The sequence below is a fragment of the Anomaloglossus baeobatrachus genome, chromosome 6, assembly GCF_048569485.1.
Source record: "Anomaloglossus baeobatrachus isolate aAnoBae1 chromosome 6, aAnoBae1.hap1, whole genome shotgun sequence".
NCBI classification, from domain to species: domain Eukaryota; kingdom Metazoa; phylum Chordata; class Amphibia; order Anura; family Aromobatidae; genus Anomaloglossus; species Anomaloglossus baeobatrachus.
The window spans coordinates 447889475-447915540 of NC_134358.1; the positions used below are offsets into that span (position 1 = coordinate 447889475).

Here is a 26066-nt window from a genome sequence, read left to right on the forward strand (position 1 = left end):
CCGCAGCTGAGCGACTTGCATCGCTCCAGAAGTCTTTCGGCCTGCCGGTTCATCGCCTGAAATGCGATGTGCCGACACGCTAGAATTCGACTCTCCACATGTTACAGCGACTGTGGCAGCACCGCCGAGCCCTGGTGCAATACGTCATGACGTATAGCCTGGGCCAACGAGATGCAGAGGTGGGGCAGATCACCCTGATGGAGTGGTCTCAGATCAAGGACCTATGCACCCTTCTGCACAGTTTCGACATGGCGACGAATATGTTTAGCGCTGACAATGCTATTATCAGCATGACAATTCCAGTCATTTACATGCTGGAGCACACGCTAAACACTATTCGGAGTCAGGGGGTGGGACAGCAGGAAGGGGAGGAAATACAGGAGGATTCATATGCGCAAGGGACAACAATATCACCAAGGTCCAGACGTTCATCATCACCAACGCAGCAGGCACGGGACCATGGGGGACAGGGATCAACAAGGGCGCATAGTAGCAGGCGAAATATTGAGGAAGGTGCAGGAGAACATGAAGAAATGGAGGACGAACTGTCCATGGACATGGAAAACTCAGTGGATGAGGAAGACCTTGGTCAAATTTCAGTTGAAAGAGGTTGGGGGGAGATGTCAGAGGAAGAAAGAACGGGTAGCACCTCTATGCCATAAACACAGCGTGGACTTGGTCCGCATGGCTGCGCAAGACACATGAGTGCCTTCTTCTTGCACTACCTCCAACATGACCCTCGTATTGTCAAAATTAGAAGTGATGATGACTACTGGATTGCCACGCTATTAGATCCCCGGTACAAGTCCAAATTTTGTGACATAATTCCAGCCATAGAAAGGGACGTACATATGCAGGAGTATCAGCAGAAGCTGTTACTCGATCTTAGCTCGGCTTTTCCACCAAACAACCGTGCAGGTGCAGGGAGTGAATCTCCCAGTTGTAACTTAACAAACATGGGACGTTCTCGTCATCTTCAACAGTCTACCCATACCAGTAGGACTGTATCTGGTGCTGGTAACACCAATTTTATGGAATCTTTACATAATTTTTTTAGACCCTCCTTTGCAAGGCCACCAGAGACAACAAGTCTGACACATAGTCAACGGCTGGAGAGGATGATACAGGAGTATCTCCAAATGAACATCGATGCCATGACTTTGCAAATGGAGCCTTGCTCATTTTGGGCTTCAAATCTAGAAAAATGGCCAGAGCTCTCCAGTTACGCCTTGGAGATTTTGTCGTGTCCAGCTGCTAGCGTTGTCTCTGAACGTGTCTTCAGTGCTGCTGGGTGTGTGCTGACAGATAAGCGCACGCGTCTGTCCAGTGACAATGTGGACAGACAAACGTTCATCAAAATGAACAAATCATGGATCCACCAGGAATTTACTACCCCTGTGTCATCCTGGGGAGAGTAAATGCTTGTGGATTTGGAATGTGCTTGATGCAAATCTAGCTGTGAAGTGTACAACTAGGGCACAAGTGCTGCCACTGAATGGGTGGGTGTGTGTGGGGCACAATTTTTGGAAAAAAGGGAGACTCCGCTTGGAGTAACCCTTGCTTACATTGTTTTTAAAAGAAGCCAAGATGAACAGAGCTGGGATCAGGAAAGACTTTGCTACCTACCCCGGTGTCATCCTGGGGACGGTTAAGAATAGCGTATTTTTGAATGTGCTTGATGCAAATCTAGCTGTGAAGTGTACAACTAGGGCACAAGTTCTGCCACTGAATGGGTGGGTGTGTGTGGGGCACAATTTTTGGAAAAAAGGGAGACTCCGCTTGGAGTAACCCTTGCTTACATTGTTTTTAAAAGAAGCCAAGATGAACAGAGCTGGGATCAGGAAAGACTTTGCTACCTACCCCGGTGTCATCCTGGGGACGGTTAAGAATAGCGTATTTTTGAATGTGCTTGATGCAAATCTAGCTGTGAAGTGTACAACTAGGGCACAAGTGCTGCCACTGAATGGGTGGGTGTGTGTGGGGCACAATTTTTGGAAAAAAGGGAGACTTCGCTTGGAGTAACCCTTGATTGCTGTGTTTTTTTAAAAGGAGCCAAGATGAACAAGTCATGGTTCAGCAAAGACTTTGCTACCTACCCCGGTGTCATCCTGGGGACGGTTAATTATGGCGTATTTTTGAATGTGCATGATGCAAATCTAGCTGTGAAGTGTACAACTAGGGCACAAGTGCTGCCACTGAATGGGTGGGTGTGTGTGGGGCACAATTTTTGGAAAAAAGGGAGACTCCGCTTGGAGTAACCCTTGCTTACATTGTTTTTAAAAGAAGCCAAGATGAACAGAGCTGGGATCAGGAAAGACTTTGCTACCTACCCCGGTGTCATGCTGGGGACGGTTAATTATGGCGTATTTTTGAATGTGCTTGATGCAAATCTAGCTGTGAAGTGTACAACTGGGGCACAACTGCTGCCACTGAAGGGGTGGGTGTGTGTGGGGCCCAATTTTTGGAAAAAAAGGGAGACTTCACTTGGAGTAGCCCTTGCTTGCTGTGTTTTTTAAAAGGAGCCAAGATGAACAGAGCTGGGATCAGGAAAGACTTAGCTACCTACCCCGGTGTCATCCTGGGGACGGTTAAGGATGGCGTATTTTTGAATGTGCTTGATGCAAATCTAGCTGTGAAGTGTACAACTGGGGCACAACTGCTGCCACTGATGGGGTGTCTGTGTGGCCCAATTTTTGGAAAAAAGGGAGACTCCGCTTGGAGTCACCTTGCGGTGTTTTACATGATTTTAGAAGGGCATGCCATGCCTATATCTGTGTCTCGTCCTCTTTTTCCTTGTCCAGCTCTTTTGTTTTCGCATGATTATATGTCCTTGTCACTTTCCCGTGTGTTTGTGTTGTGTTGTGAGTTGTTTGTCACCTTTTGGACACCTTTGAGGGTGTTTTCTAGGTGTTTTTATGTGTTTGTGATTTCCTGCCATTGTTTCCTATGCAGTTCGAGTTCGGTTCGTCGAACGTTCGACGAACCGAACTCGAATGGGAGCTCCGTTCGGCGAACCGACCTCGAGCCGAACCGCTCATCTCTAATCACCGGTATACACCGTACACCGATGATTACAGTAAATGACAGTGTCGGTAAAAAATTATTTATCTCCCATCTGGCATAAACAAACATGATAAATCTCCTACCAGGTCCCCTCCGGTCCCCCGGTGTCGCCAAAGTGACCCCCCTGATGCCCTCCCAGAAATCCAAGATGGCCGTGCGCACAGCAGCACGCCGGCCGCATTCACCCTACTCTTCTGATTTCTGTCGCATGTGTGTGCCATGACACATGTGACGGAAAACTCCTCCCCAGGCCCTGCCAGGTCACCCCCTATAACCCCACCGCTGTTCCCCGGTGTCCCACGGTACCTGTGCAGCGTTGATCCCCTGCGGCCCTCTCCTTCACAATAGACGCTGCCGCATGCACAGAGCGGCTGTCAGCTCAAGTTCCTGTGTTCAGACACAGTGAGTGGTGGTTATGCATCTGTAAGCTAAATGGGCGGCACGGTGGCTCAGTGGTTAGCACTGCAGTTTTGAAGCGCTGAGGTCCTGGGTTCAATTCCCACCAAGGACACCATCTGCAAGGAGTTTTTATGTTCTCCCCGTGTTTGCGTGGGTTTCCTCTGGGTACTCCGGTTTCCTCCCACACTACAAAGACATACAGCACTATGGAATTAATAATGCTATATAAATGAATAAATTATTATTATTACTGCAATGCCCTGCTCATGAGGTAAGGAACATAATTGATCAGGAGAGCTATACACTACATTTCCAAATGGAGGGATTTGCTTTTATAGTTTCCCTGCTGAACGACTACCAAACATGAGAGTCCGTTATACGCCACAAGAAAACACATCTAAATAGCGAGCTCTGTTGTTAAGTATTCATTCAGCTGGATAAGTGGACTTAAAGGGGTATTCCATCTCCAAGATCCTATCCCCAATATATAGTAGGTGGAATAGCAATAATATCAGCAAATACCAATATTTGGAAATGTAGAATAGTTCTCCTGATTAGGCATGCCCTTACCTCATGAGCAGGGCATTGCCTCTTTGGTAGCAACCATTACGACATGGACTCTGCTGCTGTGGACCCGGGGAGAGTGAGTGCAGATTTATTGCACCCACACTCCTCACATGAAGGGTCTGCACTCCTAGAAAATGGGGGATACGTTCCCTTAGTGTCTCCCCCCATATTCTAGACAGTCCAGAGTCGTCGTGGGACCCCTTTATTTTTTTTCTTACAATAAATTGGTGAAAGAGGGAATGTTTTGGGGACTGTTTTTTCAAATAAATTTCTTTTGTCGATTTTTTTTGTTAGTACTGACAGTTTATGATGTTGGGTATCTAATAGACGCCATGACATCACAAACTGCTGGGCTTGATCTCAGGTGACTTTACAGCTAGTATCAACCCGATTTATTACCCCATTTGCCACTGCAACAGGGCACGGGATGAGCTGGGGTGAAGCGCCCGGATTGGCGCATCTAGTGGATGCGCCACGTCTGGGGTGCCTGCGGCCTGCTATTTTTAGGCTGTGAAGGCCCAATAACTATGGACCTTCCCACCCTGAGAATACCAGACCACAGCTGTCCGCTTTACCTTGGCTGGTGATCCAATTTGGGGGGACCCTACTTTTTTTGTGTAATTATTAATATTTATAAAATAATTATAAAAAAAAAGAGCCTGGGGGGACCTCCACATTGGATCCCCAACCACAGTAAAGCTGCCAGCTATGGTTTTCAGGCTACAGCCGTCTGCTTTACCCTAGCTGGCTATCAAAAATGGGGGGACCCAACGTCATTTTTTTTTTAACTATTTTTTAAATAGAAAAAATTAATGGGCTTCCCTGTATTTTGATTGCCAACCAAGGTAACGGCAGGCAGATGGGGTGGCAACCCATAGCTGTCTGCTTTATCTGCGCTGAGAATCAAAAATACCGCGGAGCGCTACGTCATTTTTTTAAAGATTTATTTTTACAGCACTGTCATGTCAGGCAATCAAAATACAGGGAAGTCCATTTTGTTTTTAGTTATTTAAATAAATAATTAAAAAGAATATATATGGGCTCCCGCTGCATTTTTTGTATTGCTAGCTAAGGGTAATCCAAGCAGCTACTGGCTGCTAACCCCCACTGCTTGGTGTTACCTTCACTGGCAATGGAAAATCCAGGGAAGCATTTTTTTTTTTTTTTGCCAAAAAACTTGAGCTTCGCCATATTTTTGTATGCTAGCCAGGTATAGCAGGCAGGTGCTGGAAGAGTTGGATACAGCACCAGAAGATGGCGCTTCTATGAAAGTGCCATTTTCTGAGGTGGCTGAGTGGGGCCCAGAAAGCTCAGGCCAACCTGTGCTGCGGATTCCAATCCCCAGCTGCCTAGTAGAACCTGGCTGGACACAAAAATGGGGTGAAGCCTACGTCATTTGTTTTCTAATTATTTCATGAAATTCATGAAATAATAAAAAAAGGGCTTCCCTTTATTTTTGGTTCCCAGCCGGGTACAAATAGGCAACTGGGGGTTGGGGGCAGCCGTACCTGCCTGCTGTACCTGGCTAGCATACAAAAATATGGCGAAGCCCACATCATTTTTTCAGGGGGCAAAAAAATCCTGCATACAGTCCTGGATGGAGTATGCTGAGCCTTGTAGTTCTGCAGCTGCTGTCTGTCTGTATGGAGAAGAGCAGACAGCAACTGCAGAACTACAAGGCTCAGCATACTCCATCCAGGACTGTATGCAGAAGTTTTTTGCCCACCAAAAAAATGACGTGGGCTTCGCCATATTTTTGTATGCTAGCCAGGTACAGCAGGCAGCCACGGGCTGCCTCCAACCCCCAGTTGCCTATTTGTACCCGGCTGGGAACCAAAAATATAGGGAAGCCCGTTTTTTTTAATTATTTCACTTATTTCATGAAATAATTAAAAAACAAATGACGTGGGCTTTGCCCCATTTTTGTGTCCAGCCAGGTACAACTAGGCAGTTGGGGATTGGAATCCGCAGCACAGGTTAGCCCGAGGTTTCTGGGTGCCTCTGCTGCGAATTGCAGTCTGCAGCCACCCCAGAAAATGGCGCTTTCATAGAAGCTCCATCATCTGGCGCTGTATCCAACTCTTCCAACAGCCCTGAAGCCAGGTGGCTTGCTGGGTAATAATGAGTTAATACTAGCTTTGTTTTACTAGCTAGTATTAAGCCAGAGATTCTTAATGTCAGGCACGTTTGACCCGGCCATTAAGAATCTCCAATAAAGGGTTAAAAAAAAGACACCACACAGAGAAAAAATACTTTAATAGAAATAAATACACAGACACATTAGAGACTCCATCTTTATTACCCCCTGTCAGCCCTCCACGATCCATGGTCTTCTGTCTTTCCTCCTTACTCCGTGAAGGCTGCACGGGAAGCAGCGTGCAGCCTTCACTCCGTTAGTGATCAGTGCTGCTGGCTGTTAGCGGTAACAGCGGTAACGCTGACAGACGCGTTACCATAGCAATGGTGCTCCGATCATGTGATTCCCGGAGCCGCGGTTAGCGGTGACGTCACCGCTAACTGCGTTGCTATGGCAACGGTGATCTCCGTTAATGACCGGCTGTGTCAGCCGGTCCCTAACGGATCGGGGAGTCGACTGTGTGCTAGAGCATGTCGCCGGTACACGGCGATACACAAATGTGCACCGTGTACCGGAGAGTGCAATGACAGGACCTAGGATATGACATGACGTCAAAGCCATGTGACTAGTCTGTAGCCAATGAGATAATAGCCACGTGACTGGTCACATGGCTATTTTGACGACTTCACGGAAGGACCTGTCAGTGCTGGTTATCGGGAGGACGCAGCGATCATCGGAAGGAATAGTGACAGGAGACAGAGTGCAGGATGCATCGCGGGCACCGGTAAGTGTTATGGCAATGTTTATTAACTGTATGTGTACATTTATAATGCGTTTTTATGTGTTTGTGATTGCCTCCCATTATTTCCTATTGGTTCGAGTTCGGTTCGTCGAACGTTCGCCGAACTGAACTCGAACGAGTCCTCCGTTCGACGAACCGAACTCAAGCCGAACCACGGCCGGTTTGCTCATCTCTAGTCAGCACCATTCAAATACTCATTGATAAAATGATAAAAAGAGAACTACTCATTTGGCTGCAATGTTTGCAGTGTATGGTCTGAAGCTTAGCACAGTGTCATGATATGACTACAGCTTTTTTGCCTGATCATGGGAGGACTCCTGGTGAGTGGCATGACAAATCGAGAACACCAGGGTAGTGTAATGATGGGGGAGGGGAGGACTCCTGGTGAGCCATGCAACACACAGGGTATCCAAGGAAAACAATACAACCATGGGTCCTCACACTAGGGAGAGGGGAGTAGGGTCACCTCCTAACACTCACCTGAGGATGAACCCTGCACTCCCCAATGTCCCTAGATGAGTCCCTTCCTCCGTGCGCCGACTACGTGCCTAGGCCCTCGCTGACCCTAAACTCACACTGGCTAGTGAAGGCCAGCTCACCACTACAATCAAACAACAAAAGATTGGCAAGACAAATGGGTGGGGACAAACAACAACATGGGCTCATAGGTTTCTTCAGTAAAGAACTTCACAGCTGTCATAGAAACAACACCACAGCTATGCAGCAACCAGCTCATTAAACATGGTCAGCTTAGGAATGAGCTATAGCTGGCATAGGGAGGAGAAAAGAATGGATATTTATAGCAGAAGGGAGTAACTGCAGCTGAGGTTAAAACTACCTGTTTACTGCAGGATAAAAATTAAACTTAACCCCTTCAGTGCCAGATAGAATTAAATATGCTCCAACTCCAAGTAAATCGCAAGGTGGCACTAAAGCAGATCTGCGATCCACAATGCACTGTAACCTTCTGATCCCAGAATGCCCCGAGATCACATCACACCGTGCCACACTCATGACACACAGTAGGTGTGATGTAGTGACGCCATCCCTGCTCTATGATTGTATTCAACTGAATCTGCATCCAGTTTTCAAACATAATTGAAAGTGTGACGCTAAGCAGGGTGCTCATTGCTTTCATTCGTCCATTGACGCACAGGCCTCATTGTGACTGCATGGTCTTCCACCATTAGCAATGCAAAACTGCTGCAGGCATAAAGTAATTAGCAAAAGTTAAAAGGATTGTAAAGTTATCCATTTTAACATGGAAATGTGCACACATGAACACATATACCTTTTTATGTTGACATAAGGGATACATGTATTATACATTTTACAATTTAAGGGCATCTAATGTTCACTTGTCTATAATTAGGTCATTAGCTTGTTTTATTGTTGCCTCTATATAGTCATAAAATGAATCTAAATAGTCATATCGGAAGCAATTAAAACTGGCGGAAAATAAGTTTTCGACAAATATTGCAAAAATAACTATTGAAAAAAGCTGCCAACAACTCTTTTGTTCACAACTAGCAATTAATCCAGCAATAATAATAGCCTAAGCTAATAATAACTCCTCAATTTAATTAGTGATAGCTTTAGGTTATTTTGGCTTGGAGATATCAGTTTTGTGTTAGGTGAAGACATTGATAAGACACACATGATTCTTCTCTGAAATGGAGCAGCTTAATTGGATAAGAAATGCATTTCAGCAGATTGAGTCACGAACGAAAGGAAGAGCTATTGACTAATAATACATTGGGACTGCATCCGTTTTGTTATAATAGTCACAGCTGAAACTAGGGTCATCTATTCTGCTGGATATTAGAACAGTCTTTGATGTTAAGTTTGTAATTTTTTAACACAGTGACAATTTTATTTCCATTCATATCCAAGTACATTTAAGATATACATTGGATGTATTTGAAATCTATGACTGAACTACTATAATAGAAAGTTTGACATTCTAATTTTGTTTTAGCAACAAAAATTCTGTACCGAATAATTCCACAATATATCTTTAGATCGAAGCGCCCTATTTTCTTTTACATCATCGTAAAGTAAAAAGGTAATATTCTGAATGTGTAGACATCTATCACTATAGAATGCTTACACAGGGTGGCCTGACCAGAGAGCGGGACGGACGTGCAGCTGAGGTGCTCTGTTGTTAAAAGATGTTAATCCGGTGTCATCAGTCCCAGGCAAGCAAAACCATAGGCAGACTAGATCACCTGAGAAATTGGCCTACCTCCAGCAATACTGACATCAACCCTTGCCCACTGTAGAGGCCTCTTGACCCGTTGCTGACCTGAGCCAAGACCCTTAAGTCTATACCTAACATCAGGACATACCATTCTGAAGCGCCGAGGCTACTGAGAACTGCGACCTAGTGGGGGGTCCGAAAGAGGGCTTGGAAACACTGCACAAGCATAGGCTCCACAGCAGAACCAGCTACCTGATGGCCTTCAATACATATTGTCTATACTGGGGATTATCCACTGCAGTGTTAAAATAAATACAAAGCCAGGTGAAGGCCTTGAGTCAGATGACAAAAAGAGATGCTCACTATACAGCAGAGGCTGATGTAAGGAGGGAGGAAAGCAGCTGAAGTTATACCTGGAAAAAACAAGTTGTGACAGGGGCTATGTTACGGGGGGCTGTCTGATAATAACCGAAAGGAGTATCAGACAGTCAGGGTCCACCGTGCAAAGACTTTGCTGCAGGCTATGGCAGAGTGCAATACCTCTGTTAACTCACAGAAGGATATAATAAGTAAGTAAAGCAATTCCTCCCTTACTTGGAGGGTGTGTGGAATGATCTCTGTTAATAATCACAGAGACAAAGGCAATGTGTGCGAAATGTCACCTACCTAGGTCCGCTCTTCTAGTGGTGCAAAAGAGACGAACAGCAGCGTAAGCCGCACAAAGCTCCTACCTGCGTTCGCTCCACTAGTGTGCGAGGACACGAACCACTAGATATGGCACCTGCCTAGGTCCGCTCTTCTAGTGGTGCAAAAGAGATGAACAGCAGCGTAAGCCGCACAAAGCTCCTACCTCTGTTCGCTCCCCTAGTGTGCGAGGATACGAACAACTGCCAGACGCAGTATAAGGAACGTTACCCTAGCGGCAACGTCCACCTACGAGTAGAATCACAAGGCCCAGCCAGACCATGTGCCTCAGGCACCTGCCTATGTCCGCTCCCCTAAGAGGTAAGGATACGGACAGCAGCCGAAGCTGTAAGGTATAAGAACGCTACCCTGCCGGTAGCGCTCACCTAGCATAGACAGAGGAATGCCTAGAGGAACGCGCACAGAGCGTCTACTCACATGCATGAACCAAGAGGACTGAGCACCATGCGGCGTGTGTCAGGGTCTTATATAGACTCTGTGCCTCATCCAAGATGGAGGACACCAGAGCCAATCTGCTGCCAGAACGACAGGAGTGACGTCATGCTGGCCTATCACCGAGCAAGACGTCACAAGCACATGACCAGCGACCAATCGGCATAGAAGGTGTCAGAGACATGTGACCTCATGTCAGCGATGATGTCACCCGCACATGTGCAATGGCTCCAAGATTGGACTTAGTCTCCGGCGCTCGCACATGTGCAGTAGCAAGAAATCTGGACTTAGTCTCCAGCGCTCGCACATGTGCAGTAGCAAGAAATCTGGACTTAGTCTCCAGTGCTCGCAGCAACCGTAACAGTACCTCCCCCTCAAGGGCCCCCCTCCCGGCGACGCAGGTAATCGGCAACTAAGTCGGGAGCATGGACAGCCTCCTCAGGCTCCCAAGAGCGATGTTCCGGGCCATAGCCCTCCCAATCTATCAAGAAGAACCTGCGCCCTCTAACCATCTTAGAACCAACTATGGCTCGTACCTCATAGCTAGAGCGAGAGGAATCAGAGGCAGGAGAGTGCACTTCACGAGCGTGAGGTAAAATAGCCGGCTTTAGCAGTGAGACATGGAATTTGTCATGAATCCTAAGATGAACAGGTAACTTCAATTGATAGACTACAGGATTTACCTGTCGAAGAACCTCATAAGGACCCAGGAAGCGAGGAGCAAATTTGACAGAGCTCACTCTAAGTCTCACGTGTTTTGCAGAGAGCCACACAAAGTCCCCTGGAGAAAAGACAGGAGCCGGGCGACGAAACCGATCGGACACCGTCTTCATACGGTCCTTAGCTGCTTGGATCGACTCTTGAGTCCGATCCCAAACCTCTCTGGCATTAGTTGCCCAGTCGGCCACAAGAGGAGGAGGTGCAGCAGCGGGAAACGGTACCGGTACCCTAGGGTGTTGCCCATTATTGAGTACGAACGGTGTCTGCCCAGTGGCCTCAGCCAGCGAATTGTTAAGGGCAAATTCTGCCCAGGGTAGGAGGGAGGACCAGTTATCGTGGTTCTCAGCAACAAAGTGTCGAAGGTATATAATCATAGATTGATTGGTACGTTCAACCAAACCATTAGTCTCCGGATGGTATGCCGAAGACAGATTCAACTCAATTTGCAGAAGGCTACAAAGATCTCGCCAGAAACGGGAAGTAAATTGCGGGCCTCTATCACAAATGATACGATCTGGCATCCCGTGAAGCCTAAAGACATGCTTGAGGAATAGTTTGGCTAGTACCCTGGAAGATGGGATTCTCGATAACGGTACGAGATGAACCATCCGGGAGAAATGGTCCGTAATGACCCACACAAATCTATGTCCCTGTGAACATGGAAGATCACCCACAAAGTCCATGCCTACCACCTCCCATGGTCTATCTGGCACTGGTAAAGGATGCAAGAGCCCAGCCGGTCTCTGCCGTAATGGACGGTTGCGAGCACACGAGTAGCAGGAACCGACATATCTCTTGACGTGGCTGGCTAAGTGTGGCCACCAATACCACCTCTCCAGTAAATCTCGTGTCCGCCTAATACCAAAATGCCCACCCACCTTTGAGGTGTGGGCCCATGACAGTATATCATTCTGTGGATCAGGCGGAACAAAGGTCTTGCCCGGTGGGATTTGGTCTAACGTCACAGGGGAGAGCGTATGAAAAACCCTGGAGGGAAGGATAAGACGAGGTTCGTCAATCTCTTCCTGGGTAGAAAGCATAGAGCGAGACAGGGCGTCTGCCTTGTTATTCTTACTCCCAGACAAATAGTTGATGGAGAAGTGAAAGCGGGAGAAAAACAAGGACCAGCGGGCTTGGCGAGGATTCAGACGCTGAGCGGTTTGTAAGTACGTCAGATTCTTATGGTCTGTATAGACCTGGAAAGGATGTTTCGCTCCTTCCAGCAAGTGACGCCACTCCTCGAAGGCTAATCTCAAGGCGAGCAGTTCCCTATCCCCAATGGTATAGTTTCTCTCTGCCGGTGAAAAGGTTTTAGCAAAGAAGAAACACGGCCTTTTTCTACCTGCACCGTTCTTTTGATACAAGACCGCACCAGCACCCACTGAAGAGGCATCAACCTCTAAGAGGAAGGGCTTACTCTCATCGGGTCTTTGAAGAACGGGAGCAGCTGAAAAGTGTCTTTTTACTGCCTCAAAAGCCTGAGATGTCTCAGTAGACCAGGCTTTGGGATTAGCACCTTTCTTAGTCAAGGCCACCAAAGGGGCCACCAAAGTAGAAAAATGGGGTATGAACTGCCTGTAATAATTTATGAATCCTAAGAAGCGTTGCACCGCCTTCAAGGAATGAGGTTCGGACCATTGCAGGACAGCAGAGAGCTTCGCAGGATCCATAGCCAGACCCTCTTGTGAGATAATGTAACCCAAAAAAGGCAATGAGGACTGCTCGAATACACATTTCTCGAGTTTAGCAAACAATGAGTGCTCCCTTAAACGGGAAAGGACACGAACGACATCCTGACGATGAGTCTCCAGATCAGGAGAAAAAATCAGGATGTCGTCCAGATACACCACTACTGAGGATAACAGTAAATCCCTGAACACATCGTTTACGAAGTCCTGAAATACTGCGGGTGCATTACATAACCCAAAAGGCATGACGAGGTATTCATAGTGACCGTCTCGGGTGTTAAAAGCGGTCTTCCATTCGTCACCCTTTCGAATTCGTACCAAGTTATACGCACCCCGCAGATCCAACTTCGTAAAAACTTGAGCTCCTCTCAGTCTGTCAAAGAGCTCCGAAATTAAAGGTAATGGGTATTTGTTCTTTATTGTGATTGCGTTGAGACCCCTGTAATCTATGCAGGGACACAAATCACCCTCTTTCTTCCGAACAAAGAAAAACCCAGCTCCCGCGGGAGAGACAGACTTACGAATGAACCCCTTCTCTAAGCTCTCTCTTATATAGGTCGACATGGCCTCCGACTCAGGTATCGACAGGGGGTAAACCCTGCCTTTAGGTGGAACCGAACCTGGGATAAGGTCTATGGCACAGTCATACGGCCTATGGGGTGGAAGAACCTCAGCACCCTGTTTGGAGAACACGTCAGCGAAATCCAAATAGGGTGTAGGTATGGGAGAGAGATCAGTTGATGCAACCGCAACGACCTTAGGTGGTAAGGGAAGACATCGGGACTGACATTTCGAACCCCAACTAATAATGCTGTCAGACTCCCAGTCAATGTGAGGAGCATGAGTCCGAAGCCATGGAAGACCCAGAAGGACGTCGTCTATACCCTCAGGCAAAACAAGAAAAGAAATCTCCTCTATGTGACCCTGAGACAGGGAAAGGCGCAAGGGAACTGTCCTCAATGTAATGGAGTCAGACAACATAGTTCCATTAACAACACGGACAGGAATAGGCGCCTCTAACATGATAGAGGGAATATTGTGTCCCTTTACAAATCCTGAGGACACAAAAATCCCGTCAGCTCCGGAATCCACAAAAGCCATAATAGGCCATGTATTCTCAGATAACGAGAGCTGACCTGGGATACAACACTTAGAGGGTGCAGAAGACGTCTCTAGTAACCCCCCTCTAATGGTTACTAGGCCAGGGAGTTTCCCTGACGACTAGGACACTTGTTGGCATAGTGCCCAGCCTGACGACATACGTAACATATAGGAGGACCAGACTTGCGTAGTCTGGAGAACGTATGACCTAACTCCATAGGAGTGGGAGATGTTTCAGATGCTGAGGAAGATGGTAGTGGACCCTCAACAACTGGAATAGCCCGATGCTTAGGGCGTGAGGAAGAGACCTCGAGTCTACGTTCCTTATGGCGTACATCGATCCTCGTTGCTACTGTGATCAAGTCCTCCAGAGAAGCAGGGACCTCACGAGTAGCAAGGGCATCCTTGACATAGCCTGCCAACCCTCTCCAGAAGATAGGAATCAACACCTTCTCTGGCCAATCTAGTTCTGCCACCAGAGTTCTAAAAGCAATGGCATAAGAACTAGTGGATAACGAACCCTGAGATAGATCTAACAGTCTCAGGGCCGCATCATGGGTAACCTGCGGACCCATGAATACCGCCTTAAGAGCATCAAGAAAGTCTTGATGTCTCAGAGTAACCACATCAGAGCGCTCCCATAGGGGAGTCGCCCATTCTAAGGCTTTGTCCTGAAGTAAGGAGATGATAAAGCCTACTCTGGACCTCTCCGTAGAGAAGCGAGAAGAGTTGACCTCTAGGTGTATCTGACACTGACTAATGAAACCACGACATGATCTGGCATCGCCAGAATATCTGTTTGGCAGAGCAAGTCGAGGATCATGTGCAGCTGTCACCATGGTCTGAGGTTTATCCTCTATACTCTTGAGCCATGACTCAAGTACTTGTATGTAACGGTGTAACTGCTGATATTCTGCCATAACTGCCAGACCCTTGGCTCAGTCCTAATGTTACGGGGGGCTGTCTGATAATAACCGAAAGGAGTATCAGACAGTCAGGGTCCACCGTGCAAAGACTTTGCTGCAGGCTATGGCAGAGTGCAATACCTCTGTTAACTCACAGAAGGATATAATAAGTAAGTAAAGCAATTCCTCCCTTACTTGGAGGGTGTGTGGAATGATCTCTGTTAATAATCACAGAGACAAAGGCAATGTGTGCGAAATGTCACCTACCTAGGTCCGCTCTTCTAGTGGTGCAAAAGAGACGAACAGCAGCGTAAGCCGCACAAAGCTCCTACCTGCGTTCGCTCCACTAGTGTGCGAGGACACGAACCACTAGATATGGCACCTGCCTAGGTCCGCTCTTCTAGTGGTGCAAAAGAGACGAACAGCAGCGTAAGCCGCACAAAGCTCCTACCTCTGTTCGCTCCCCTAGTGTGCGAGGATACGAACAACTGCCAGACGCAGTATAAGGAACGTTACTCTAGCGGCAACGTCCACCTACGAGTAGAATCACAAGGCCCAGCCAGACCATGTGCCTCAGGCACCTGCCTATGTCCGCTCCCCTAAGAGGTAAGGATACGGACAGCAGCCGAAGCTGTAAGGTATAAGAACGCTACCCTGCCGGTAGCGCTCACCTAGCATAGACAGAGGAATGCCTAGAGGAACGCGCACAGAGCGTCTACTCATATGCATGAACCAAGAGGACTGAGCACCATGCGGCGTGTGTCAGGGTCTTATATAGACTCTGTGCCTCATCCAAGATGGAGGACACCAGAGCCAATCTGCTGCCAGAACGACAGGAGTGACGTCATGCTGGCCTATCACCGAGCAAGACATCACAAGCACATGACCAGCGACCAATCGGCATAGAAGGTGTCAGAGACATGTGACCTCGTGTCAGCGATGATGTCACCCGCACATGTGCAATGGCTCCAAGATTGGACTTAGTCTCCGGCGCTCGCACATGTGCAGTAGCAAGAAATCTGGACTTAGTCTCCAGCGCTCGCACATGTGCAGTAGCAAGAAATCTGGACTTAGTCTCCAGTGCTCGCAGCAACCGTAACAGGCTATTACCTGGAAGCAGGCGTGCACGGTACAACACTGTCCATAGACCACAATCTAAACAACTGCCCTCCAACATAGTCACGGGGTTCCGTGGCACCTAAAAGGGACAGTCATTAAATAACCCAAGAAAAGCAGAGCCCATCTTCTAATAGTGAAAACACTGTTGACAGCTTTACCCTGTCTCTACTCCTTCCATCAACCGATCCAAGACTTTAATACACGGAACCTCTCCCCTAGGAGATAACACCTAGGCACCCATTAGATAAACAAGCTCTGTCCTCCAGAGGGATGTAATAACAGACCCTTCTGCACTTTGGAAGAGCCTCTGCTCAACCTGCTGAGAGAACCAAAACAACATGGTAAAGTTTCATCAGAAGTCAGCATCAGCAGAAGCATACCACGCATCCAAATCCCAGAAGAAAGACATGGATAAATTCCTCAACAAACAACAGAAAAATAATCCAATCTCCCAGGCATTTATCACCAGAACACCAACATCAGCCCTGGCTCTGTTAGCAAAATATTTTACAGTCAGAGGTTAAACAGGACATACATCAACTTGGCCACAGAGTGGAAGATCTGGAACACTCCCAGACGGCCATTGTATCCCATGCTCAAGGACTTGAAGCTGGCCTCCAGTCACATGACGACCACATATACAACCTCAATAGAGGATCTGGAGAACAGAAACATATGTAATAATCTACGGATTTGTGGCCTCCCAGAGTCAGTAGCCACAGAGGACATATCTAAAACACTAACAGATCTCTTCCCAACCTACTTGGATGAGGAAGAAAGACACCAACTTGTCATCGAGATGGCTCACAGAGCACTATGCCCAAAACCTAATCTTAACGAGTGCCCTAGAGATGTCATATGTTAGTTCCTGGATTTCCGCACCAAGGACAAGATCTTCTAAAAGTCCAGATCAGACCATAACATCCAACATGACGGGTCCAATATCGTTATCTTTCAGGAATTAGCACCCTCTACTTTGGCCAAGTGTTGCCTTCTCAAACGACTCATGGATAAACTGAGGAAAAATCTATATCAAGTCCATTGGCTGTTCCACTTTGGCATCCTGGTCTCGGCTAAAGGAAAGAAATTCACTGCAAGAACACCAAAATAATTCTCTAACCTTTGTATAGAATTGGACATTCCTTTAAACTCCACCTGAACCTTATCCAACCTGCCTTACACCTCTCTGCTCCTTACACAGCAGTAATGGGAGACAATGGAACATCCAAAAAGCCAGCGAAACAAGCAAAGAACTACCAAGTCGCCCCAGTCCAAAACCAGACAAGAGGCCGACTGATGAGAGGGGTTAAAGACTATATGGGACTTTGTCCATGGTAAGTATGCTTTCATGTACGAAAATAATTGACCTGTTGTTTTTATGTTCACCTGTTTCCCTTCCTTTGGAATTGAATTTTTTTTCAGGTTGAACTTTCCACACATTGTTATCCATGATCATAGGGTTCTTCCTTGCTGATCACTTAGTTTAATTGATCTATATACTTTTGCATAATTTCCCAAGACCACGGTCCATAGGGACAAGCCTACTACACCAGCCCCTCCTCCCTCTTCTGCTCCTTCTATACTCCTTCCCCCGGGACATTTTCACCTGAAGACCTGGTCCAAGGTGGGAGTGGGTCGAGACAGCCGTCCACACTTATAGACCATGGCTAAACATGATAATTTGTTGACACTCGCCTCTTACAATGTAAGAGGCTCAATTCACCTATTAAACGTTCACAAATGTTTGCACACCTTAAAAAAAAAAATAGACAATCCTATTTCAAGAATCACACTTGGTCCAAGAGAAATCACCAAATTTCGACCAAGTTGTTCTGCAACAAATGGTATCCTTGATTCTCAACCACATAAAAAGCTAGGGGAGTAGCCATTACCATCTCGAAACATACACCACTCCAAATGCTTGATACTCTCACAGACAGTATGTGTCGCTTTGTGAAAGGGAAAATTGCCCACACTCTGGTTACAATAGGAACTATCTATGCCCCAAATGCAAAACAAAATAGTTGGATAGTGAAGGTCTCGAAAGAGACAAAACACTTTATAGAGGGCACGATCATACTGGGAGGAGCTCAACTCATCTACAAATAGATCCTCAATCACCAAAAAAGCACTGTCATGTATACACAAATCTTTACACTCAGCCCAATTAGTAGATGCATGGAGACATCTCCACCCTGCAGAAAGAGATTACTCCCACTACATACCTGCACAAAACTCATACAGCCAAATCAACTATATTTTTGTCCGATTCTTGGCCCTATGCATGTTACAATATGCCGAACTTATTTCTAGTATTTACTCAGATCCCTATCTTTTAGAAATAAGCATATCACTGGGAAATAAGGTGCTGAATCGGACATGGAAATTAAATGAATCTCTACTGTCCCAACCCCACTATAAGGCACGCATGGTAAAAGCACTTAAAAATTTCCTTTATAACACTAAAGACTCAATCCCTTTCCCTGTGGGGTGGTAGGTGCATAAGGTGGTAATTCAAGGAGAGATCATTTCTTTATCCTCACACATTAACAAGTCTAGGAAAGACGAGGTTGCATCATTTTACGACAAAATGCAAAAACTAGAGCTGCAACATAAAGCCTGTCATTCTACAAGTATTCTTAGTACTTTAACAAAATTGCGCCAAAGGCTCAGAGATATCTTTGACAAACAGTCTGCAAAGTTCTACATGAACTGCAGGAATTGCCTCTTTGTAAATGGGGACAAAGTATCAAAACTGATGGTTTCCTTAATAAAAAAATGGAAAGCACGCACGTACATCTGCTCTTTAAAAGACTCTAATAATTCTAATAATAAAAAGTTGGCCGACCCTGCAAGTATTGCTGACGTCTTTTGCAAATACTTTGTCTCACTTTACCATATCCAAGAACAAGAGACATCAGAGCAGGCAGAAAAAAAGACATCATGGTACAATCACATTTTTGTCGGTCCTACAGCTACCGATGCTGACCACAGCTGAAATAACAATGCTGATCACACCATTTTCTGCTGACAAGCTGCAAGGCTCACCTCTTCCAAAACAATCCTTGGATGTGCATATCTCCCTCATACATAAGGAGGGGAAAGACCCTGAAACCTGTAGCAATTACAGACATCTCACCATTTAACAATGACTTAAAACTGTTTGCGAGCCTTGTAGCACACCATCTAATTACAATCCTGCCGACACTGATCTCACTTGAACAGGTTGGCTTTGTGAAAGGAAGAGAGGGACAGGATAATTCTATATGCATACTTTATCTGATGCAGCACGCCCATTTTCATCATAAGCCTTTCGTATTACTGGGTACAGATGCCAAGAAGGCCTTCGACAGGATCGACTGGATATTCATGCAAGAAACATAAAGACGCTTTGCCTTCCCCACCCAATTCATAGAGGCAATTTTTTAGATGTATACATACCCCACAGTGCACATTCGAGTAAATGGGGATCTTTCAAACCCGTTCAACATCATGAATGGTACTCGGCAGGGCTGCCCGCTCTCTATCTCTATTCATGCTAGTGATGCAGACCCTAATTCAAAGTATCAGATAGCACCCAGACACTAAATGTGTCTTCATCGCAGGAGCGGTCTACAAAGCCTCAGCCTTGCTGACGCTATTCTTCTTGTGTTGACTGAACCCCTCAAAGAAATCCTGGCTATTCTGGAAATTTTTGAACACTCTGGCTCCTTGTCAACTCCCCCAAGCATCATTAGACACTCAAATAAATAGATATCCTTTCAAGTGCCCCCCAAGTATATTACCTACCTAGCTATAAAGCTATGCTCTCATTGGCCCTCGCTAGTTTCATTAAACTTCTTTAAACTACTACAATCTTTATTAAAGGTGATAGACTCCTGGTCTGCGCTGTTTGTCTCGTGGATGGGGCGTAAAAAACTATTAAAAAGTTTCATCTCACCACAATTCTGTTACGTATCACAGATGCTCCCAATCCAATTACCACAATCCTTATTCCACAAAGCCAAAGCCCTCTTTAATAACTACATTTGTAAGGGTAAACACCCGAGACATAACTTCAATACCCTAGTGTTGCCTAGGGTCAAGGTGGTCTGAGTGCCCCTGATTCAAAAAAATACCACATTGCAGCAACAATGATTATTGACCCGCAAACCTGCAAATAAAGTTTGGACTTCGATTGTAAACTTTAAAACCCTGACACAGTTCAGGTCAATACTGTATTCAGCAAAGCACTTTCTCCGAGACCAGACAACAAGCAACTTCATTTTCTAGAATGCGATTCAAACATAGGTAACCCATGAAAACTATCTTAGTCCCCCACTCTCTCCATTAATTTGAATCATGCACCTTCCTGAACTATACTCAGACAGTACACAAACACGCACCACAGACCCACTTCATATGCTTGCCACACCAGTGGAATCAATACTAGAAGATGGAGCACTAGTTTCCCTAACTCGGCTCAACCAAATTATTACCCCAAGCTCACTCAACTTCCTGCAATATGAAAGACTAAAGTCAGAAAGTCAGCAGTCCTAGCATATTTGTCAAACTGTTTACCACCAGGGAGTTATCCATCTTTGAAACCTTGATTACGCAAACCAAACACCCCAGAAAGTCTTGTCTAAACTATATCAGTTACTTGTCTTAAATAAGTTACCACGGGAGCGAGCATATATCTCATTATGGGAAAAGGACCTGGTCAGGAATTTTTCACAGACAGAGCTGAACAAAATTTACAGGGGGTCATTTGGCCCATCACACTGTGTGAACTTGCAGGAGAACTCCTATAAAATCATTGCCAAATGGTATGTTTCACCCTCCCAAACCAATAAATGGTTCCCTTTCTCACCAGAGCCATGCTGGAGGTATAAAAAGGAGCACGGAACATAATTTCATATCTGGTGCAAGTGTGATCAGATACAAACATTCTGAAAGCAAGTTCTTACCTATGCCAAACAGATATGTAAACTGACAACTAACCGCCAACCAAGCCTAATCTTCTTGAATTTGGTCACGGACCCACGGCATACACCAAACAAGTCCCTCTTTTTTTTCTTACTAGTGGCCTCCAAACTTCTTATACCACCTCTTTGGCGTTCGACAAACACACCCACTATACAGAATTGGCTGCTCCATACTGACCAACTGTACCATATTGAAGAATTGGCAGCATTTGCTTACCACTCTGAAACAAAATTGAAGCTCACTTGGGCCCCCTGGTTCAAATTCCAGGAATCTAACAAATACCTTGACGTAGTGATGTCTTGACCCCCCCTCACTCTCCTCGGACCAGTCAATCCATAAAACATCATCTTATTTATTTCTTCACTCCTACTTTCTTAAGTCCCAGTACAACACCTACCAAGTGCTCCACCTCTTGCCCCTCAGCCCCCCCCCTCTCCCAATGTAGGAACCATTACAGTTTGTTACCTTTAAGTAATTGGCCTACTACATATCTCTTCACCCCACCCTGTCTTCACCCCTCTGAACTTTACTCACTAAGTTTTCTAATAACACATTTTCATTTTCTCTTTACTCTTCCCCCAAACCACCTTAGACACATTCTATGACTGTTTTTAGGAATTGTTTTCTCAAGAATTTCCAACGTTGATGACACATTGTGATAATGCCATAAGAACTTAATTAAGGTACTATTAAAAAATGAGGAAGGATGGTCTGTTCAGTCGGAACTGCATTCCGCACCCAAATTCAGCACCCCAAGATCTGTATATCATCTCTATACGCACAACTCCTCTAAGTTAATTTGTTCAATGTTCGATTGTAAGTTCTATATACAATGTGTTGTTTGCTTGAAAACAATAAAAAGCATATTGAAAAGAAAATGATGCTTCCTCAGGTCTTAAAGGGGTTTTCACTAGAGTGCTTAAATCTCGAGCCTTAGAGGGCTGTTTTGGGCTCAACATAAATGTTTGCATTCAATCCATGTGACTGCAGATTGCTGAATCCTGACAATCTGCAATGTGCACACTGTAAGGGATTCAATTCTATATTTAGCTGGAATGGGCAGTCCCATGACTGCAATTACAGAAATGATATAATTGCTGTCACATGATTGAGCTTGAAATAGAGTTGAAGCGGGATGGCAGAAACTTGTGTTGAACACAGAGAACCCCTTTAAGGGCTCACTCACACCCCAATATAATTTGCACTAGTGTTGTTCAACATATTATTGGATAACAGCTGGACCAATGTATTCTATGGGGCAGTTCCGATCAACACTCCTTTTCTCATGCCAATTCAGATTGAGAGAACAAGTGCAGTTTGCTACCGATTTGCAATGCAAATCTAAAGGGTGCTTTACACGCTGCGACATCGCTAACGATATATCGTCGGGGTACATCGTTAGTGACGCACATCCGGCGCCATTAGCGACATCACAGTGTGACACCAATGAGCGACGATCAAGGAGGACAAAAACGTGAAAAATCATTGCTCATTGACACGTTGTTCATTTCCTTAATATCGTTGCTGCTGCAGGTATGATGTTCATCGTTCCTGCGGCAGCACATATCTCTATGTGTGACACCGCAGGAACGACAAACATCCCCTTACCTGCGTCCACCAGCAATGAGGAAGGAAGGAGGTGGGCGGCATGTTCCGGCCACTCATCTCCGCCCCTCCTCTGCTGTTGGACGGTCGCTTAGTGACGCCGCAGTGACGTCGCTATGACGCCGAATGCACCTCCCCCTTGAAGGAGGGACTGTTCGGCGGTCAGAGAGACGTCGCTGTAAAGGTATCTGGTGTGACGCTGCCGTAGCGATAATGTTCGCTATGGCAGCGATCACCAAATGTCGCACGAGCGACGGGGGCGGGTGCTATCGCTATCGCTAGTGATGTCGCAGCGTGTAAAGCACCCTTAACACATTCAAGTCTGTGGGTGAATGAAAATCATCAGACTGCACTCACATGACATCCAAGTGCAGTCTGATTTCAGCGGACTCACAGAATGGAGAAGATGGAGAATTTTTTTTCTCCATTATCTCTTGGCAGTGTGCCATGATTCTATCATGCAACAAAATAGGATCACACTAAGCTAACACTGTGATCAAACTCAAATCAGAGCCTTAGCATCACTGACCTGATTCTCAAGTATTAGAGAACATGTGCTCAGATAAAATGTAAAATACAGAAAATTTATAAGAGTTGGTCACCTTCTTTATTTTATCTAATGTTTTGAAGACATGACGTTGTGTGCATGTATTATATAGGAATAATAGTGAATCGTCCTATACTTTCTATTGCAGCTTTCCTCAGATTTCACAGCTTTCTAATCCATTCAAGTGGCTGCTTGTGACCAGACCTGTCCAATCAGTCTTATTCAATTGAAAAAGTACCATCATATGGGAAACCTGCTTTTCAATTGGAGGAAGCCGCAGGTCAGGTCTTGTCATATGCTCCTCCATCAGCAGCCATTAGATGGACAGGTGAACAGGGAATTCTTTGGGGAAAGCTGCACCAGCAAGTGCAGGAGACGATCCTGACATGCCTATATAACACTATGTGTACACAAATGTTCCCAAAACATCTGACAAAATAAATATAAAGTCGCCAGCCCTTTAATCAAGCTTTTAACCTGATATGCTAAGTATGGTTGAATGTTAAAAGTTAGTAGTAAACATAAAGGTATATATTATATTTCTAGAACTGTATAGCAAATGTAAAAAAAGCAAAAGCTAGCATACTCAGAGGATCAGTGCTGATGTGGAATCTGAGATTGCTAAGCCTTAATGTGATGCGTGACTGTAGACTTGTGAATCCTCCCAGCGCAAACAGTGCATGCTGTCAGGATTTTCCGATGTCGGCAGTGAAAGTGGACAGTCATGTGACTGCAAATATGCAATTTGCATACTTTGGGCCACATTTTGACTAGATGTGTCCAGCCTCCCTCAATTCACTTGTACTAGTGAGGCCATACATGTCCAGTTGGCATGTGAACGCATGTTTGCAAATCACATATTTGCGGTCCCGCGCCTGCCCGCTCCTGACATCACAGAATCCTGACAGCACGCACATGGCATACTGTGAGAATTCACAAGTCTACAGACACAATGAGTGACTGCAGACCTTAACCCAAAACCTAGTCTACGCCTTTAAGATTATGAGTGAAGCCAGACACACATTCTTTTACTTTGGAGCTGCATCTCAAGTCCAAATACTTGACTTAATTATCCAGACAGATAAATCTCTCTCAGGGTTGCAATGATACCCTGTGAGAACTGCATTTCAGGAGATGTTGAAATAGAATCTGAGGACAAGTGGTGGATACACAGTAACTGCTTTTATAAGTGTTCTATGTAAGAATGCTTTAAACAGGAATGTACCTTAGTTAATCTTTTCATGGCTATTACTTTCTATGGGGCTTTTTTGTCATTACACTTGAAGATGCAGCCTGCTCTAGTGTATACCTTTTCTTACTTTATGCTGAATAAATACATGTGCATATACACATATTTGCCCAGTGCAAGGTGTTTTTGTAAAGTCAACAGAAATCAAGAATCCTTCATAGATCTCTTACTTCATAAGAGTTGTTTCAATACAACAATCCTAATAAGAACAGTATCTTTATCCTAACAGTGAACTGATTGCTAGAGATCCAGTCATTGGCAAAATGCAGTTTTACATACAGAGAATGTTACCACGTTTAATCTATCTAAACCATTAATATGATCACACAAGTCATAGACTGATGAAAAAAGGTATACCAGTATGTCTCACATGAGATGCCTTGTTGAAGAGAAATTATCTTTTATCATTTTATGTACATTACTTCTTCCAGGCTATGGGCAGGACATTGTTGGGAAGATAACACTACCTCCATGCCTCATCTGCATATATCTTCCCTCCCATCAACATTACTGTGTGCGTGTGACATCGGCCGCTGGAGAGGAAATTTTGAGCATGTGCATTACTAGGAAGGGAGAAAGGCAGGAAGTCGGGAGACCAGCAAGCTGATTAGATACAAATGTCGAAGAACAAATGGAACAACCTCCGTGCAGAAGACACTTGATTACTATGTCCATGGGAGGGTGTAACCCTGCAAAGGTAACAAGAGAACTGTTTTACGCACACTTGAGGCTTCCTCCAAAGTGGCCAAAGTCACAGGGACTGAGTAATGTTGATTGGAGGCAAGATATTAGCAGATGAATTGTGAAGTCAATGTTACCTTCTAGACAACATCCTGCCATAGCCTGGAAGAAGTAATTTAGATAAGCTGCTAAAAGAAAGTTTTTTTTAGAAATAAGGCATTTGATATGAGGCATACAGATATCACAGCCTATAACCTGCATGTCCATATTTATAGTTTAGATAGGTCAAATGTGGTGAAAGTGATCATCTAGTCTATAATATTTGATGGTATTTATTGAGTAAGACACACTCTTTGCAGTGGCTTCCCCATTTGGCAATCAAATTGTTGACAGAATGCCATCCACATGCCATTATAGGATACATGGACACAGGGTTGTCCTGATGAGTGGAGAATTTCTATTATCTAATGTCACTAATAAGATCGTCAATGACATTCCAACTGTATATATTACAACATATACAAGGATCTACTGAGTTAAAATCAATGCTTTGTGTGTCACAGCCTCAAATGAACACATGTGCTGCCAGAAGAACCAGAAAGAGAAAAAGAGCAAAAAGGACAAGAGGACGGGGTGGAGAACTGGGTCAGAGGGACAGTTATGGGGAGGACAGTATTTTCTATTTTTCACCCCTTCCTGATATTAAAAATTTGCTGGATTCCATTGTGCCTAATTTGCAAAAAGTTAATCCCCAAAAATGTGGTTGTATCCAAATGTTTGGACAAATTCATAGTGAAATCATTTTTTAAAGAATCGATTTGCTCATCTTTGTAAAAATTAAATAATGTTCACCATGCTTGCTGTTTAACAATGATCAGTGAAGACTTGTAAGGTTAACTACATAGTATGGCAACACTAGTGTATAAAGTATGCAGTCTCTGCAGTAATATGGCGATATAGCTAAAACTGAATAAGAAAAATAAGACGGGAGCGCAATGAGGAGTACCAGCGATATTGAAAACTAAAAAAACTTGTATCCACTGTTCACCTTTAAGGGTTGTGCGCTCCTGCACAACCCCAGTGTTAGGCTGGGAATATACCCATGGAAGGATTCCTGCCGTCCTCTCTCTAACGTCGTGGCTTTAGTGTGCTCAGTCCGGACATCACATGATCACACACAATGCTCCATCAGCGCAGACCCTGTGGCCTCCGTGATAATGTACCTGAGGTCCAGCAAC

General features: G+C 45.2%; 1 protein-coding gene across 4 annotated transcripts in view; it reads right to left on the reverse strand.

Moving 5' to 3' along the window:
* The window catches only part of RBMS3 (RNA binding motif single stranded interacting protein 3), a 963285-nt gene that overhangs the window by 920372 nt on the left and 16847 nt on the right, over positions 1 to 26066 (reverse strand). The gene's annotated exons all lie outside the window — the stretch shown is intronic.